This window comes from Stegodyphus dumicola, chromosome X2, assembly GCF_044657685.1.
Source record: "Stegodyphus dumicola isolate Sdum_Otavi_A_Nest chromosome X2, ASM4465768v1".
Lineage (NCBI taxonomy): Eukaryota > Metazoa > Arthropoda > Arachnida > Araneae > Eresidae > Stegodyphus > Stegodyphus dumicola.
The window spans coordinates 86,666,626-86,687,973 of NC_140781.1; the positions used below are offsets into that span (position 1 = coordinate 86,666,626).

Sequence of the window (21,348 nt, forward strand, 5' to 3'; positions counted from 1 at the left end):
AAACTGAAAATTTTGCTTTTATTTTTAAGATATTAAAAATCTTTTGATCATTTTTAAACATCCAATAGCCCCCAAATTGAATTATTCATAATTAAATTATTTTACAAAATCAGTTTTTAATTTCAGTTAATTTGTATTAAAAATTGAATAATAAAATTACCAATTTAATAATCTTTACATAAATGAATCATCTTTCTTTAAAACATGTAAGGAATTTATAGTGTTTTGATGACACTGTTGGGAAATTGTTAAAAGGAATAAATTGTATTTTTAAAACTAAATCAATTCCTAGCCTCAGAATAAATAAATATGTTTTCGTAACATGAGAATGCTGCAGGCTTTTTTATATATTTAATATTTAGTTGTAAAAATTTGACATTATGTTAACAATTCTTTATATCATTCAAAAAGTAACTCAAGAAGCTCTTCTAAAATTCTCTTTCTGCTCACACAATTAAAAAAAAAAATCTGGCCCCAGATTTTAGCAGTCACTCAAAGAGGCTAAAAGTTTATGAATGCATAGATTATCAATACAGACGGGGCAGTGGAAATAGCAAAACATTTTATAAGATACTGACACCAGAAAGTTATATATCTTCTATATATTTGAAAAATGAAGAAATATATCATGTAATTATGTAGAAATATTAAAATGTTTTCAATTAGATATATCACGAATTAAATGCATTTTAAATCAATCAGATTAAAAATAAAAAAAAGCATTGTTAAGAACTGTGTGTAATGCTTTTAAATAGCTTGGCTTGTTAATCAATAATATATTAGATTTTAAAGGTAAATATGTTAAATTTTGCCAAATGGCAAGACGAATGAAAAGCGAAAGTTTACGACTGACGATATGAAGTCACATTTCAAAACTAATAGCCCTTTTAGATTAAAAAAAAAAGTTCTGAAAATAATTTGCAATGGTTCATTGGTATTATTTTACGCAAAATTCAGTAAAATGAAATTTACCCGTTGAAATCAGCACCAAATTAAACTTTGTAAATTCTAGCGCATGTTAAAGGTTGTCTCATCCAGAATTTTATTACTAACCATTCATTTCAGAGCAAAATAAAACATAAATTGCCCTTTATATGACAATCAATATCAAAAATTTAAATCTGCATTTTACGCAACATAGAAAAACTTCAAAAGATCTACTGTTTACCATGCAATTAAGGCATTTTATTCTGCTATCAACTCTACCAATTATTAATTCCATTAAGTATATTCAGTTTACTCTTTCTGCTCAATATATGCAATGTAAAATTTTCCATAAATTTATTAATTCATTTTATTTTGAGGTGAGCTTTTATTCAACTCTCAATGTCAACGAGAATGTTTAGTTCATTTTTTATTCGGTCTCAAAAGAGAAATCAAAATACGTGGATTTATGTACGTGTATTTATGAATCAAAATACATGAGAAATCACAGTGAGAAAAGCACTGCTACCTTAAACTGTGATTATATATAACAAATGCAGTGAATTATAGTTAAAAAATAGTGAAAATATTTATATTTCTGAACTATTTCATATATAACATTTTCAGTTTCGCATATGTGGCAATTTAAGAACTTTTTTACATATACCAATTTTTTGAAATATCTGCAAATTTTTGTATCTTCAAGGAAAGCTTATTCTTTCACCTTTAGTATATAAGTAATGGTAATTTACCAGATAAAATTACTTAATGGGGAATACAGAAAAATATCTAACCACTTACCTTTATGCCTTCATCTGCAAAGAGACTAAAAAAGTAGTTCAGCTAAATCTGCTATAATAAATATTTATAATAATGCTAAATTATGCAATATCTATTAATATGACACATTTTTGTAAAGCTATTTATTTAGATGAAAAATAAACACATTCAGAAATTTATGGCACTATATTATGATTAACAGAGGAAAAACACTTTTCAAAATTTAAAATAGTTTTTATTAATCCAATTTATCACATTTTATTTGAATTCATGAAAAACAATCTTATATCCATGTATTCTTATGTATATAAGAACTCTTGATAAATTGGATCTCTGTCATTGCCTTTCACAGCACCTAAAATAAAAAAACACTCACAATTACTATATGTGAATATAATTCATAATTAAATTTAAACAAATGACTATTAGAATGCAAATTAAAGAAAGCATTTAAAATATTTTAACATTTAGTACGTATAAACAGAGTAGCAATTATTTGATTTTTCGATTATAGTAAAATAAACATGGGGGATGCCTTCTAAAATTTTTTATGTCAGAAAATAAACTCAAACCACCAGCTGAACGAACATATGAGCAGTTTTATCAATCAGCCACTGGTAGGTAACCTGGATACTGAATCAACATATAAAGTTGCCAAGATAAAGAGAGAAACAAAATTATGATAATCACATCTTACCTATTCATAAAACTATTTTAAATTTAATGTGTAGGCAAGTCCAAAAAGAGTGAGAATGAATTTATTTTGCAACACAAAGTAAAGTCTTGCAGGAGCAAAAAAAACTTGTCTCATGAGATTGGCAAGTAAAAAATAATTAACTGCATATGGTAACATTTATCTGACAACACATAAGTAATTGTTAGCTACATTCAGAAAACAAAATCTGATTAGGGGCGTAGCTAGAGGGGGGCATCTGTCCCCGGGTGCAGAATCCAAGGGGCGCCAAACTGATGTTAGAACATTTTAGAATTAAATGTTTTCCATCCTTGGCAAGCAGTAGGGGGCACAAAATCTTCAGTTGTCCCTGAGCGCTGAAAACCCTAGCTATGACTCTGAATCTGATCATGTTAATGCAATTTTAAACTTTTGAATTTAACTGCAGAAATTTACCAAAGAAGTACTTGTAACAGTAGTAAATGAAGATGTGGCTAATCTTTACTGTATGGTACACCTTGGTTTCTGTCTGAAAAAAAAATCGCAAAGTGGTATTGGTTGTTTGTGAAATGTGGAAGCCCATTGCGTCAAATAAGTTTTTCGGTAACCCTAATGTTGGCGAAAGTAGCCTTTGGGAAAAAAAAAAACTTTTTTTTTTTTCAATAAAAAGTTATTTCTGCAAATATTGCCAACGTGCTGTGATAAATTTAGTTTTGGGCTACTTTTTTTAATAGTAAACCTTTTGTACGGTCCCAGGTTTTTGGTTCTTACCATTCTTTTCAATTGCTGTGTTTGGTTGCACGTAAGTGGTATGGTCTTGTATTTTGAACATGCTATTTATTATTTTGGTGTGGGTACCATCGTTTGAGTATGTCTGAGGTGACTAAGAGACGAAAAATTTAATTGAATTGCTTACCTGGAGGATGGTGGTGGGAAGCCTAAACATATGAATGTGAGAAAAAAGGTATGTTAAAAAAATGACGTTTCATTTATTTTTTTGTCTCTGTATGTTAATTTTTGTTAGAAGATTTGTTGTTTAATGTTTTATGTTAGGAAATATGTATTTTTGGTAACTTATTCCTCTCTGTTTGTGTATTTTTGGTTGCCTGTGTGTTAAGACAGTGGCAAATTTTTTCTGGTAGCTATGATATTTTTAACTTTCTGATTTTCTTAGAGTGAAAATAGATCAATGTGTACATGGACAAAGTTAAGGCAGTGCACAATGCCCAGTTTGTGCAGTTCTCTGTTTTAATAGGTCGATGTATACATGGACACAGAGTTTGTGTATGTCTTTGACTTCTTATTTTGGTTTTGTGTAGCGGCCACCTTGAAATTGGTGCCGATCCTCTCAGGTGACGATCTTGACATAAAAAAAAGAAACGATTCACCAAGGGTTACAGTAGAGTAAATTTTTACCAAAGATGTTCTACCATAATCACCATTTCAGTGGTTTAAACACTAGTGGAGCAGTATGCAGAGATGAAGATTTGAGTTTTGTTTACACAGCATGATGGTTTAGGCACTCCAGCCATTACAGTGAACAAAATTATAATAAACATAGCCACAATAATTGTCTATAAATATTGATGTATAACACTGCATTAACTAATATATTTCTTATGCTAGTTATATACAGAATCCTTAATCGAAGGGAAAATCAGAAGACTGTGCATGCATTTTCCTTTAACTGAAACATGGATTTGACCATACAAATCTCAGTCTTACGGGACATGCCACACTATGCAGATAGACAGTAAAAAGTGCTTGTGTTGTTTTTATTTGTTAGAGGTATGAAATAAATATACTTCTAGATTTTAATTTTTTCTTTTCTTGTTTTACATTTGGATTACCTATCAAAAAGTAAGGAATTTTGATATTATTACAATATCGGAGTTAAAATAACAATTATTGGACATGTTAAAGTAATGAAAATTTTAAATTAGGTTAAAAAGTAACCCTTAATGTGGCATATTTTTGAATTAAACTCTATCGACATTAAAAACAACAAAACGTCCCTCTTTATTAAGGACTTTAACTAATTTTAAAAACGGAGCTATGAATGAATTTTTTCCCTTGCATGTTATAATAACTGAAACAAAGTTACTCTGATACAGTCAAAATTCCTAAATGCAACTACATAAAATTTACTTTAGCAATTTATTAAAGAGATGAGACACACTGAACACATGAATAAATTTCTATCAAAGAATAATTTATTAAATTTGGCCCGTTCCATAGTAAACTTTAACCATTAGATTACATTATTACACCATGTTATCAGTTTGAAAAGCAAGTCATATGCCAGTGTGTGTGTGTGTGTGTGTGTGAATATGGAAAAGCCTCGAGGGCTATCTGCCTAAGAGGAGGGATGCCTTCGTGGAGGACTTTCTAAGGGAAACTGGCTCGTATACACGTTACACATGGGGAAAACCACGAAAACGCCCATGCAGCCAGCCCGTTCACGGGATTCGAACCTCGGACCGAACTACCAGTGTTCAGCGACTTTACCGCTCGGCCGCTGGTGGGCCCAAGTCATATGCCAGATCTTGGATGTAAAAGAAATGCACAAAATAATATACAGATTATTGAAAAATGATGTATACCAATGTTTATAGATATGATTAAATGTAACAGAAAATTTACTGTCACAACCACATTTTTAAGTGAAATGTATTATTTTAACATTTTACAATATTTAAGATATGGTATTAAATGCAACATTATGTGCCTGGATATAAGTTAGTAAATTAAAAAAATAATAATAATAATCAAAGAATGAATGTCATGAAAAATTTCAAAAACAAGCAGAATTTAATTTAGAAGACCTTTAGACACTTATGATAAATAAATTTGAGAATTCTTCACCCAAAATTAAATTATAATTAACTAAAACCAGTTTGACTGACCTTCTACAAAATCCTTCAGCTGCAATTTTTTCTAGCTTGAAAACCAAATTCTTCTCCACATGGTAATAACATCTTAACCAGTTGAAATTCCTGCAGAAAGTTTGATAACACAGTAATAGAATTAATAGAATAGAAAAATTAACACAAAAGTATAGAACATCATTTAAACTTAACATTATTACAAATTTTGGTGCTTTCTGACTATCTATTGAGAAATGCATATAAGCTGTGAAAATTGGCAAAATGGTTAGTTTATGGTTCATATCTACTGTTCTGTTCACAAACAGTAATTCAAATAAGCACTTTATAAGAAACAAGAAATTTTAGGATGCACACACACACACAAATATACACATTGGGTCAATATTCACATATTTTTCATCCAATGGAATACTATTCAGAAATAAAGATTAGATATAAAGCATATAAATACATGTGTGTGGTATGCATATTCATAGTTTGCTATTATCATGTGCATACTCTTGCTGTTTTAGCATAAGTTGAAGCTGTGAGGGCAGATGATAAGAACGTATCAGAATTTTTCATGTATAAGAAAAGATTGCCCTGACAATAGTATCTCAATTGTTTAGCACTGACATTTACATAGCGCATTAGAAATATATAGTAATATATGCATAATAAAAAGATAATTGCATATTATTAATTCATTTTTTTAAATGCCAAACTTTAACAATTCTTTCACATATAATTAAACAGAATTCTTTCACATGAACATCTAAAATCCATTCTTAACTAAAGAATAAATAATAAAACCATGTAATTTTCTTATCAAGCCCATCATTTTCAAAATGTCTACTTCTGAAAGTTCCCAGCATTTCTCAATATATTATTAAATTACTAAACTAAGCATCAATGATCGTCATGTTCACTAATGTGGCAATATCTTTCACACTTCTTTGTTACCACAAGTAACAAGTAGGCTTCAATAAATCTTTAACTGTTACATGCTACTTTTGTCTAAAATTTGTACAAATAATAAAATTAAATGAGCTCTTTATAATATGCTAAAAGAAATAATTTTGTATGAAAATTTGTATGTTGTATATTGGCCTGATTAATGATTCAGGAAATAATTCGGGTTTTCAAAGTGCTTCCAATAATTCAAATTTCAGCTTGTGTCAAAATAAAATCTATAACACAAAGATAAGCAAATTTCCTTATGAACAATGCATTTTAACATTATTCAATCACTGGCAATCACACAGTACTGATTGCTTCAATAAACATTACTGTAACTGTGTTATTTAAAAGACTGTAATGTTTTAATTATTTCCTTAATTAAAACATTACAGTCTTTTCCTCCTTCTAACACCAAAAGAAAACCCAGATAATATAAAAATATCATTAAAAATAAATTATATTATTGAATGACACTTTACATTAATTACATTTATGCATATATTATTTTATTATAAATTATTTCAAAATCAAAGAAGAGAAGGGGGAGAAACTTTAATATTGACATTTCTAAAATGATATAAACATTAATTATTTAGTACAGTTTGTTATTTCAGGCAAAAAGAATTCACTTTTCTGGATAGCATTTATATTTCCATCTCACTTTCAATGAAACATTAAGAGAAATGCATATAATCTTAACACCAGTTTATTTTATTTATCAGACAGATAATGTCAACTCGAAAAAACCTATCAGTAAAATTCGGTAGTAATAATTCTGAATGTTAGGCAACTTGCAAGATTCAACAAAAATTATCAATACTTTTATAATAATGACAATACTACAGTAACATGAACATAAAATTAAACTGCATATAACTATAAAATAAGCCAGCACATAATAATGGTGCATTGGTTTCTAAAACAATGGGCTTGATGAAAAAATACATGTATTATGGTAGCTATTCATATTCTTCAGCTTTCCTAATATTCTCATGTTCACTTTACATAACTAAAGTATCTAAAATAAATAAAAATGCAAACAATATTTATGAGAAAATGTTTAAAGCAATAAGCATTTGATTGAATGACCATATTTTGTCTTCCTGCAAGTCAAATCTTAAAATGATATGCAGTTTGAAAAATGCTTAATCCTTTTATAAAATATTCAAAAAAGATTAAAAAAAGGTACTGTTCTGTTATCAGGTCCGGGTTCAGAATTGTATTTATGTATGCTTGTATATTTGTATGTTTGTGTGTCTACATATACACATCTATGCACATACTTACGAACACAGGTTCATACATTTCCGATTCTGGTCCCAATAACAGAACAGTACCCCCAAAAAAACTTGAATTACAAACTAGATTAAGATAATGTTTCAACCATACATATTTTGGACAAAACAATGCAAACTCTTATTTTTACAATTTTTCAAACTATTTAACATAAATTTATTGCTGCAATAAAATAATAAGCAATCTGATCACACATATTATTTTGAAACTGAATGCATAAACTAGACTAAAAAAAATTCAGTCATAAACATTTGGATAGCAGGGCAAATTAGATATTTGAAAAGACAGCCAGCCATTGAGATACACGTAATTCACGACAGAATGGTAACAATTCATAAAGCTGTGAAACATTTAACTGTCAAAATGACATAAATTCGAAAAGCAAAAAAAGTAAACATACCAGTATTGCAACTGAACTTACCTTTCATGCAACAAAAAATATCCATACAAGTTAACCTCATGGCGCAACCATTTTGGATTTCGTTTCCGTGATGTTTACGGATTTGCGGAAGAATACGAGGAACTAGTAGTTTGCCGGATACAATGTGCAATGACGCGAAAGAATATAGTTCTGTAGAACTTCCTACATTATTCCGTAATAAACAGTACTATTTCCTAATTTTTTCTTTATCTAATTAATTAATTAATAGGGAAATAGTTAAATAATGCCGAATTCATTTTTAATGAAATGTAAAATTTTGCAAGTATGGGAGGACCACCATCCATCCAATATTTCTGAGAATATAAACAAATTTTGGAATCTGAGAGTATCAGTAAATAAATATATAGAATATCGCCTCTCAAACGAGCACTTCTGAAAGTGACCAATAGTTCTGAAATTATAAATAAATATTGATATTAAGCATTATTTCTATAAGACGACCATCTCTATATAAGACCAAAGTTTCTAGAATCTTGGATAGTCATCGGAGATGTATCTTTACTGCGAAATTATCGCACGACTGTAATTCAATATCAATAACAGATCGCGCGATTGAAAAACATTTTCTGTCCTGTAATTAGAGGAAAAAAATTTTCCTTATGAGGTATTTCTCCCACTTTCCTAGCGTGCCTTCGTGGTGTAATAGTTCTGCACGCTGGGCCGGTATTTCAGAGGTCCGTGGTTCGATTCACGGCGAAGGCGGTTGCTAATTTTTCATCTCTACGGCTTCCCAAAAACATCCTAATGTCTCTACAGTGGCGCCCGAATTAAAAAGGTGTTGGATGAGGTATATCCACACCCAGGATTTAGTGATTGGATCTCCTTAAAAAAAAGTCGGCCTTTAAAAAGAGAAGTAATATAAGGTATTTCTCCCGCTTTCCTAGCGTGTCTTCGGCCAACCAGCGGCCGAGCGGTAAAGTCGCTGAACCCTGGTAGTGCGATCCGAGGTTCGAATCTCGCGAACGGGCTGGCTGCATGGGTGTTTTCGTGGTTTTCCCCACGTGTAACGTGTATACGAGCCAGTTTCCCTTAGAAAGTCCTCCACGAAGACATCCCTCCCCTTAGGCAGATAGCCCTAGTGTGCTTTGCCATAATTAAATACACCACCACCACACCTAGCGTCTCTTCATGGTGTAGTGGTTCTGCACACTGGGCCGGTATTCCAGAGGTCCGTTCTTCGATTCCCGGCGAAGGCAGTTGCTAATTTTTCATGTTTCCTGCTTCCAAAAAAAAAAAAAAAAAAAAAAAAAAGTACCTAATGTCTCTATACCCAAATTTAAAAAAAAAAAAAATTCGTTTCCGTAATTAAATATATATATATCTAATTTTACCTATATTTGTAGTAGGTTGCAAATATTCTAGAAAATGCTAATCCATTGAAAAAAAATCTTTTCCATGACTAAATAAATTTTTAAAAACGTCAGAAAAAATAGCAGTTAAAATCAATAACAAAATAACAAGAATAAATCATCAATCATATCAATATTTTTAATGTACAGCATTTAGAAACAACTTAGTAAAATACATATGAAAAATAAAATAATGTGCAAGTTTCAGATGTGCAATGTCAAAAAATTAAAACTGGTAAATTTGAGAACAAATATCCTCAAAATGTTTGACAACGAAAGTCCTTCGGACAATGCAGAATGAATGTCCTCAGGATGTGAAATTGGTGAACTCCTCAGGACATCTGAGAATCAACATCTTCAGGACATCCTGTCATATCCCGGGACATAGCGACTTAAATAAGACATCCTCAGGATGTTAAATTACGATCTCCTCAGGACATCTGAGAATCAACATCCTTAGGACATCCTAAGTATGTCCCGGGATATTGCGACTTAAATAGGACATCCTGAGGATGTTTTGTGCTATGGGGGAATTTAATTTATAATTATTAGATAATTAATTGTTATTTATTGAAATAATTAAAATTAAATTAAATCTAAAGTGACAAATTAAAATCTAATAAGCGATTTTTAATATAATTTTATTGCTAAACATAAAATTTTCGAGTTAAAATTTCTACGGAAATTGTTATTCAGTTACATAAAAGAACTGCCGCAGCCTTCTTATTAAGGGCTCCAGTGCGCTCCGGCTAGAATTTTAATTTATCTTAAAAATTGAGAAGTACCGGAGGCACTGCTCCGCTGCAAACGTCGACACACCGGATACTGGGCGTACTGCAAACATACCCATTTCCTAACTAATGGTTCATTATGTGTTTGTGCGGTTTTTTCGCCAAGGCTAACCTCATAATATGTCTGTCCTCTCGGGCGTTAGTCAGGAGACGGCGTTGAGATCCTGCATACCGTTCAGTATGACCCTCAGCAACCCATTGATTATATATTCGCATGGCAGTGACTGGATGTCGACCAATGCGACGGGCGATATCACGGAACTATAATCCACACTCTCTATGGTAAACAATCATGCCTCTATCAAATTCCGACTCTTGCTGGTAAGAATTTCGTCTTAATATTCGAGGCATAATACGATATTCTGAGAAAACTCTGACCTTACAAAGCACATTCCGAATGAGAAAACCACTGCTAGCTATACAACTTTTTTTATGCACTAAATATACAACTTTTTTATGCAATATTTCAGATGTTTTTTCTCCCTTCTGCATGCGCTGAAATTCTAATCATTTGCATATCCAAACCTCTTCTTCCTTTCACGTGATTTTAACGTTTGTCACATCATTCCTTCCTGGTGTTGTAATTTTAATGGCCAGCAGTGTAGGTGAGGACAAGCTCGTTTCCCCAAAAAAGCCGTGTGGTTTGCTTATATAAGCCTTCTCTTGTCTTACTTAAAACTGTCTGAGCAAGGTTTATTTACTTAAGCATATCGACTAACGTGTCAATATTCTATAACTTGGACTATCTATTGCACAATGTTGTTTGCATTAGCTAATGAGAATGTATCCGAATACTCAATAAATGATAATCCAAATGAATAAATTCGACAGTGACTGCATTACCACTTTCATGGGAACGACTGAAATCGTCTGACCTAAGAACCAAAATTCTGAGAAGAGTGTAATACAGTTAGAAACAGTGGCGTAAATAAGGGTATGCGAGGAATGCCGTCGCATAGGGGGCCCGAAGGCTTAGGGGGCCCTTAAATGTCCTGCTGAACTACATTTACATGTTTAAACTTAAAAGACTGATTTCATTACATATATATAGAAGCTTTAATTCATTTTCCCTTGATGAGTTCGAAATTAGAATTTCAATAAAAGAAGATTAATTATTATTTTTATATTTTTTATCTTGTAGTTTTTCCCTTTTGCTTTTCATTTTTATTTTTAGAATTTGTACTACTATAAATTCTTATCTTAATTTTGATATGTTTTGATTTTGTGTTAAACCCCTTTTACACGATTGTTAATATTAATATAGTTGAGGAATAGCCTTGATTTGACTCCAATTTACTTTCAACTTTAGAATCTTTAAGTATATGTAGATAATAGAATTCGTTTTCTTTTAAGTTTTTAAGGGCCCCCTACCTATATGGTGCAGGAACGCAATTCTCTGTATGACGCAGATAGGAGGTCCTTGGAAGCACCTGAAACAGCTAAATTCAAGTGTTTGCAAAAGTTAAAATTTCAGCATTCGACAATGAAATAATAACTTCATGACCTACCCCAGTTCAGGGATAGCAGTGAGCGGAAAATAGGAAAAGTTTCTTTGTCTTTCTTAGTTTCAAACCTGAAAATTATTAAAGGCGACCCCCTAAAGGAAAGGTTTCTCCTTTTGCAATTCCAAATATAAAAGCTGTGAAATTGGAAATTAATTGTAACTATTTATTATAAAGTACTTATTTTATATATTAATTTGTTTCTGTATAATTCGCATTATGATCGAATAATCAGTAGACATATTTTCTAAGTATAAATCAAATAAGTAACTAGGGAGGATTCTGGTACTTTGGAATGAACTTTCCAAGTTAAGAGAAATCGTGGTATAGTATTTGCAGTTCGTAATTTTCATAATATGTCATTCCAGTAGCGTTTAATTTTGTTCATATATTGAATCTCTTACTAGCTTTACCATTAAACGCGCCCAAAAATGTCCTAATATTCAATTTGAAATTGAATTTATTAATGTGAATGATTCTTAGAATTTAATATAACATGCATTTCGTTGGTTCGCTATAAACGGCGTATAACTTTTCAAATTGTTGCCACCAAATAACCTCACCCTGTATTATTTTTAAAGAAATTAAATAAGGAAGAATCTGCATGTTTGAATGTATAGTTCTCACAATGCAAAAAACGATGGTACTTGCAACCTGTGCAGTGGCACCAAGGGGCAAGGTAAGGGACAGAAACATTTTGGATTTAGAAGCACGATTGACATTACAAAATGGCAAAGTTAAAGGCAGATCGATTTTTTCCCTCTCTTTTTTACATTAATAAGATGGAGACGGTGGGGGGGGGAATCATTCTTAAGTATTAATTGCTAACTCCAGAATACATGCTTTTCTTTCTTAAGGACACAAAATCATTGACGTAAGTTGAGCAGTTGTGGCATGAAAGGACTTTGCCCCACCCCTATGTCGAAATGCCATTCGAGTCCAGGAAACGCAAAGAATTTATGGCACCACATTTGATTTCTAACTTCCTTGTTTGAAAAATACAAAGAGGTTCCTTGGGAAAGGAGAGATTTCCCGTTCAGTTTAGGGAACTTTGAAAGAATTCAAGGTCCGAAAAAAGGGGGGGGGGAGTTTTACTACAGGCTACGAACCATGGAGGTAAGAAAGGAAGGAGAGTGGTCTTAACCGGCATTAGAAGTGAAGCACTGCTCCGAAGCTTCGGTCACCAGATGGGGTGTTTTTTGTTTACATTCAGAAGCTAGCTTGACAGCGCTCTGATAGTATTTAGACTCACGACAGTTCCATACAAATCGAAAAACGGGACACTTCCGCATAAAAGAAACATTCATAGTGTGATGGATAATAGCAATTTGTATAGTTTAGTGACATTTACGCAAAAATCACATCTTGGTTATTTTTCGATAACTAAGCACAGCGATTTTGATTAGGAATTTGTTTTATAAAATTCTAAGCTGTTGAACTACAAAAATATAGATTTTAGCAGAAAAGTTACGCTTAAAGAATGAAAAATACCTCACCATACCTTTAAAATTGTATACATGTTTCTATACCCTTGATAGAGTATTCGCTACTTTTATTTTATGTTTCGAACGCCAAAATGTTTTAAATAAAATAAGTTTTTTTCACATCCACATATTATTGTAACATGTACATTTTAAAATTAGTGTAAATTACTTTATTCGAAAAACATAGTGAATACACAGAAATTAAAGATTTCTACATGCCGGAAATGAAAATTATGAAATGTGTATGGGTATTTATGCATGTGCTTGTAAAAAGCATGCATCTGCCTTTAACAAAAACGTAAATATTTATTAAATTATTTATAAATGTATTTGAAAGGAAGGATTTATTCATTCATAAACAATTGTGAAAGCTACTGTGAAGAAATCTAATTATTAAATGTATCTAAATTTATAATCATTATAAATATTATTTAAATAACCTTAACATTGAATTGTAAACATAAGTTGACATCCTGTTGACAAATACGTTATAAAGCTATTTAAGCAAGGACTGTTCGTACTCGAAAGCAATCTGTAAAAGGTATTGTAAAGCAATTTCTGTGAGATGCGTACTTAAAGTAATAAAGAAGAGTTTTGGAATATGTATTGTTGAAATTAAGGGTAAAAAAATCCAACTATAATTAAAAGAATTATTCCGCTTACACTTTATAATAACTCACACGTTTTAAATACTATTTTAATAAAATTCCTTATTTTATTCCCTTTCAGAAATATTCAGATAAAGTTAAGTGCTATTTAAAGTATTTCGCTATTAAAATAAAAGGTGCTCTAATTTGAAATGGACCGAACAGAGCATTAATTATAAATTGACTTATATTTTTCGATTTAAAAGATGCCTCAGAAGCTAAAAAATCATGTCATATTTGAGAAAGTATTTTAGGAAGAAGCTCTATAAATAGAAAAGAAATAATGCATAATTTTAATATTAATAATACAATAAACTAATCGAACAAAATCGAATTACCTTAAAATTTCTTTCTAATGTAATTAACGAAAACTTGTGAAAATATTTCATTCAAATTAAACCATTCTGAGCAAACTGTTCTGTGAAAAGTATAGCATATAATTCCGTTCAGAATGAAATGTTGTTTAAAAATGTATTCTTTTCATATACTTAGGATTCTGAAGTATTGTAGAAAAAGAAAATATATACATTTATATGCATATTTACGACGTAATTACAAAATATTTACATCCGATCGTGTCAAAACCCATTGAACTCAATGGTAAATTACCCAATGTTTTGGTCACCTAAGAAGGGATCGCCAGTGCTTCTCAAAGCAGGGTGTGAGGAAACCGGCTTAGGGCCAATCCATCTAACTTCGTGGTGGCTTGGCAAATGCGGTCAAGAGCAGGAGACTGACGTTAATTACGGAAGGGGAAAGTAAACGGCTGTGTCAGGGATCATAAGGGGAGATATATTTTTTTTTTTAAAAAAGTGTTTTTTGGCTAGTTTATACATTCAAAGGAAAATACAAGTTACTCACTGAACTTCGCACATTAGTCTGAATAACCTTTAAATCCGATGAACAGTACATTTGTGTGACAAGGCGAGCTTTCTGACTGTACAATCTGTTTTACATTTAGCGAGCTTGTGCCGAATAAGTTTATTCGCTATTTTATGTAATTTCTGCAATATTTTGTAATTCTTTTATTTTTTTTCATTTAAATTTTATTTTTTTAAAGATAATTTCTTTTTATTCACAAATATTTATATTTTCTATTTTCTAATAAGTGAAACATTTAATTAGATTCTGATATTTTGTTTTCATAAGATAAAGTACGAAACCTTTGTTAAAATTTTCATAGCTCACTGTAGTTCAGTGACCGTATTTTAATGTGCCATTTTATTCGCGATTCCATTCATCCGATTTGAAACTTGGAAATGAATTAACAAATCGATCTTTCCATTCAATTGGTCCTATCGACTTGAATACAGTGAGCCTGAGTAAACGGGGAGTATCTTTCGTAAATATAAAAACCATTATAAGCGCATTTCTAAATAATAATTTTAAAATATAATTTTCACAGCTGTTTGACGCTGCTTTCAAAAGATTTCTTAATTATAAATATAAATATATGTACTGAAAATTACAAAGAGAATAACACATACGTATCTGTTATTACGAGAATAAATATTGCTAATGTATGCAATAGGGCTTGAAAACTCATTTTGATTCACCTTTCTTTTCTTTATGAATGACGAATATCTGTTTGCCATACATGTGATCAAATAGGGAATAAGTGTTTAATCCGTAAGATTATAAGTATTGATTAACATTTCATATAACTACTTCTAATTGAGGCTTTCTAAGAGCAACCCCCTTAATTTTGACTCGCAGCTTTTAATTTTAGACTAGGATATGAGCATAGAATCTACCTTTAAACAATGGGATTTTTTTTTAAACACTGTGGCATGACAGTGCCTAGTAATAATAGTTTTAGCGTCACTAAGAATCATTTTCTGAATTCTCATATTGATTTTTTTCCAAAAGATATTAAAAGTTGCAATTGACGAGTATGAGCAATGCATAATACATACATATATAACGTAAGCATACCATAAAGAAAAATGAACCCCAACAAAAGCTGATCGACTGCTATTAAACTCTAAAGAGGGGTTTATCAGTGGGAAAATGTTAATTAAAATCAATTAAAATTCCATTTAATTGATTTTAATTATTTATTTACTGTATCGATTTATTACCAATTGTAATGGATTGGAATATTTGAATATGAATTAGCTGAATATTTAAGAAAAATATTATGATTGCGAGAATAGGAAAAAAAACATTTTTTGAATATTTACTTTCTTATAGAATGCAGATGAATTCATTTTTACTCAATGAAAATCAAAATTTAGTAGCTAATTAATCTGTCCTGTATCGAGCACTTTAGTTCTGTGATCCGTATTAATGTGCGCTTTTTTTTAAAAAAAATTTAAATGCTTCAAGAATAATTAGAAAAGGGCATAACTCTCTTCTTACCCTTAAATTCTTCAATAAAAAAACTACATTTTCAGCTATAATTAAGTGAAATAATTTTCTAAATAGAATTCAAAGCATGAAAAATAAGGTACATAAACAGCTTGGAAATGGAACTAGCATTGAGATTCTCTTTAAGAAATATGGTGAAGCTTAACAAAAAGTCTACGAAGTGAAGTAATTCCGTAGAATATTTTCTAACTCTTTATGATTAAATTGCACTCAATTATAGTTTATAAACGACATGTAAATACTATTTAATGTATGTGTGTGTGTGTGTGTGTGTGTGTGTGTGTGTGTGTGTGTGTTTGTGTGTGTGTGTGTGTGGCTCACTAGCGGCTGAGCTGTAAAGTCGTTGAACTCTGGCAGGTCGATCCGGGGTTCGAATCCGGATCGACGGGGATGGCTGTATTGGCGTTTTCGAGGTTTTCCCCACGTGTAACGTGCATAAGAGTCAGTTTTGCTTCGAAAGTTCTCCACGAGGCACCCTTACCTTTAGGCAAATAACCGTCGAATGCTTTGCTATAATCAAACGAACAAGACCAAACAATAGATATATAAATAAGTAGCTTAAAAAACTGCTATATTTTATGCATACTTATCAAGTAGTATTTAAATATATATAATGATTAACCCCCCGAGCGTTACGGGTTTTTTCAGGAAACGACGTAAAAATAATCGTGTTTTCTTACCAGGTCTGTCGCGAAAGCGGCAAGCATTTTTACTCAAACTGCTTCAAAAGCGGGCCCCCCTTACCATGTGGATATAATTAAGCTAATTCTCCCCTCCGTTGAATTTAGCGAGTGAAATTAGTTTTTATCCCTATGGTATCTTCGTCACAAGACTGGTTGCTAAAATAGTATTTTATCTCCTATTTGGCTACTTTATTATTTGCACACTAACACATATGCTATATATTACTCGTACCTTAAATCAAGATATGTGCCGAATACAGAAAGTTAGTCAATATACATCAGTAAGAGAAACTACGTAAAATGCTTTAAATTTCCAGTTTCTTTAAGAAATTGCTTCGATAAAGGTGAAAAATTAATCTTGCATTTTTTTATCCTTATTTTCTGAGGAAATACTTTTTAATATACAAAGGGAATTTTGTGAGAATTTTTTTCTCTCGTGTTCCAATTTTTCGAATACAAATTATTCGCAACTTATTTTAGTATTATGTTTATATTTAATTTTCAAATATTATAAGTTTATTCCAGTTTAAAGTGTTAGATTTAAATAATTCTTTAGATTGCATCATAAATTTATTAGTAGTTAGTTATTTATGACACCGTTTTGACTTGTGAGAAATAAATAAAGTATTGTAATCGCGAAACATTTCGATTTTCATATTTCAAAGGAAATTTCCATTTTGAATAGTTCCATCATGACGTTTACACGCACGTATGTCGCATAACTTGACATAAAATGTTGAAATTTTATATTTGGGACTTATGACTAGTTTTAGCGCGACGTATGTCCGTACGTATGTATGCATGTATATCGCATAATTCAACAGCAGAATAGATGAAGTGGCTGATGAATGAGATCAGGCAGTTCGGCTTTTATAGAGTAAAATCACTTTGGGGGTAGCAACAAGTAAATAGCTTGGTCAAAGGAGCTTCTTGAGAAAATAAATGTATTTTCGAGTTACAACGCAATTTCCTTGTAATTAGCTATATATGAGTTACAATGCAAGTATTTATATACTACCTGCATTATCGAGATGTTAACAGAAACCAAAAAAAAAATTCTTTGTAGCAGAATTGTTAAAACTATGGAAAGCGCAATATATATATAAATTTAAGCAGTTTATTTCGTGAAAATTTATCACATTTTTCGTAGGAATTATTAAAACTGTTTTTGTATGTAAACTATATATATGTAAACACACACACAAAACACTGTGTATACATATGGTGATGTATGTTTGTATGCATGTGTGCGCGTGTATGTTATATTTCCCTATTATATATCAGTATTTTATTGAAAGTAGTTGTAGACGACATTTAATTAAAAAAAAAACTGAAAAGTATAGTAAATTTCAAAATGATAGTGCCATTATGAAACTGAATATTACATGAAATCCGAAATTTATGTGAAGCAACTATGGAATGAAAATAAATTCTAGTTAGGTTTCACAGCATACAAAATAACACTTTAAAATCTAACCACTTGAGTAAAACGAATGCCAAGAAAATATCCTGAAAATATATATCGGGGAAAAAAATCTCCGGAAAATTCCTCACGGAAAATATGCACCTGGTTAAAAATATCGCTAGAATAATAAACAATGTAAATCTTTTTATCAGGTATATATACACATGCACCTTGAAAAATATTTGTAATTTTTATACTTTGTAGAGATATATAGAGGATTCTTTAATATTAAATATATTTTTCATTTATTTATTACAAAATATTCTTTCTTACTAAAAATATGCTTAATGATTACATCGTTTATATATCCTAATTAATTATGAATATATTTTTAGTTTCTTGTTATTTGTGTTTCGTTTCTGAGAATTATTAAAATTCAAGCAATCTGAATTTTACACAAAAATAAATTCTTTCTTTAGTAACAATGGTGAAAACCACGAAAACACCCATGCAGCCAGCCCGTTCGCGGGATTCGAACCTCGGTCCGAACTACCGGTGTTCAGCGACTTTATCGCTCGGCCGCTGGTGGGCCCCAGAACTTTTTAAAGAAACTGCTTCACAAGATAATAAATAACTGCAATATATATATTAATAACTCGGGATAATCAGGCAAAGCGGTTAAATGGTCAACGTGTAAGTTAAGTGGGTGGCCAAATCAAGTAAATGTTTTAATGATATATCTAGCATCTAGATATGATTCGAAAGTTTTTTTAATTGGAAAGGGCAACGATCAGTTTGCATAAAAACTTAAAAATAACTGAACATAATATTCATTTTCAAATACTAATCTAATTTTCGAAGTTAAAATGCCCAACAATTAATATAATGCTGACGTGCTAGTACATTTATAAAGACTTACTGGTTTACCTTGCGTCCTGTGGTGGTGCAAGTAGTAGAGAATATAAGGAATGATCTTTTTTTTTTCGTGCCCTTGTAAGGTAAATTGACAGCACGTCTAGATGAATAAGTTTGAAGATTCATGATTGTGATCCAAGCCTCATCAGTGGTTAAGATACACCTCTGAATACTGGCACTTCGAATTGGTTTGGGTTCGATCACAAACGAACTGACCGGCTGCATGGTTCGTTCTTGTGTTTTTCCCCCTGTATAATATGCTAGTTTCCCTCAGAATGTTCTCCACGAAGGCATCCTTCCTCATTGGCAGGTAGCCCTCGCAGCTTTGCGTTATTTAAGTAACTGAATTGATCATGATTTTGATCCTTCCAAGGACGTTTTGAGTTTAACTGTTTTGTGGCTTTACATATTACTATTATTAATGAATTCCTCTCAGGATGTTATCCAAAAATATATTAACAACTCAGATTTTTCGAGAATTTTTTTTTCTATCCGAATACCCAGTAAAACACCTTTGTTATGCATAAAAACTCTTATTCATCAGTTTCGACTGAGGGATGGTAATCGAAAGAAATATGATTATTTTCTGAAGCTTAAGTGTGAGCTTTAGTATGGAAGAAGAAAGATACTAGGATGCTGAAACAATGAAATTTTTATTAGTTACATAAGAATAAACTGGCGGTTCTAGCTTCATTGATCGTTCACATTATGCTATTTGTAATTATTCAACTTAGAGTGGATCACTTAGTTTTAAAAAACAAGTGATTTATGCATTTACAATTACCAGATAAGGTATTTTTTAAAGCATAAAGATAATGAAATGTATTTTAAGAATTGAGTTTGTAATCAAGCTTCGCTATCTAGGAATAAGATATGGCTTACAGTTAAGTTATATTCTTTCTTAAAAAAATATTTTTGTTCACCTATTAAAAATAACAATCAGCAGTGTGTGTTTTTGAAAATATCCCTAAATGCAACATAAATACAAGGCAGATTTCGTTAGGGAATCCTTTACGAAGACATTTTACCACTTAGGTGGAAAACGTTTTGCTAAATTAAACTCTAAATTTATAAAGGCGATTTTATGAGAAAACAGAAGGAGGACTCTACATTGGACTAATAATTAGCAAGTTGCTCATCAGTTAAAAATAATGGCAATCTTGGATAAAATGAAAATCGGAACGATACTATTGAAAATTCTTCAATAAAGCATCTAACATTTTGCAAATTAAAAATTTTAAAAAGCGTTCTTTATTTTGTGAGTTTATTTGTGAAACTATCTGAGAAATAACTTTATTTTATCTTGTAATATTGGAAAAAGTTTTCAGCTGTCATTATCTATCACAAATTAACTACTTTGAAAGTGGATTCATTTTAAGCTGTTTAAAATATTGTGTTCGTGCTTAGGGTGAAGGAATGTTTGTGTGCTGTGTTCATTCATAAGTATATGTATTTCGCCAGGATTTTGATTTTGCACTTCCCATTTTTTATCAAATAACATAAAATTAGCATTTCATGGAAGAAAAAAAAAAAAAAAAAAAAAAAAAAAAACCACATTTTTTTTATTTATCTTTAATTTAAACAACAAAGGAATTCGAATTTTTGTTACTTTGCAAAAAGTACTTAGTAAAAAGATGGATTTCGAATTTGAAATGTTTTTGCTATTTGGTTAGTAAATTAATTAATATAATGTAGTTACTATGTTTAGTTATTATGTTGCTATTACTACTTAGTTAACTATGTTTTTATTGGGAACCATTTAAGGACATATTATAACGGTGGAAATTACTTTTGATCTTTTTGAAGTTCCTCTATACATTATAAAATTAACCAATTGATCAAAATTTGCATTATACAATAAAATGAGTACTATAACACAACAACAACGATAAATAGCCTTCTTATATAACAGCCCCAATTAAAATTACTAACTAAAAACAACGAACGTGGAGACATTTCCATTATGTAGTAAAGTAAGCTTTAAAATATTTTGGAAGAACTGGTCAGAAATTATGTGAAAGAAAGTGAATCCAATTTTCATTAAAAAAAATTTTCTTATTATGTGTCAGCTTATTTTAAGCCATTTTATCTAGTAATAACAACTTGATATTGTTTCAGATTAAAAATAATGAATGCAATATCATCCATATTTCGAAATGGGCTTATTTAGTTATGCTGTTATAACTACTAATAACTGTTGATAAAATATTTCCACAGCAACATAATTTTGATCTGCTATGCAAGTTTATTTATGTGTTTA

At 30.8% G+C, this 21,348-nt stretch overlaps 1 long non-coding RNA gene across 1 annotated transcript; it reads right to left on the reverse strand.

Moving 5' to 3' along the window:
• Positions 1-1,886: 1,886 nt before the first annotated feature.
• Positions 1,887-7,991, reverse strand: LOC146992809 (uncharacterized). Its single transcript, XR_015038949.1, has 3 exons — positions 7,922-7,991; positions 5,284-5,373; positions 1,887-2,059 (listed from the first exon to the last, which is right to left on the reverse strand). It is a non-coding gene; the product is annotated as an uncharacterized LOC146992809 (long non-coding RNA).
• Positions 7,992-21,348: the final 13,357 nt, after the last annotated feature.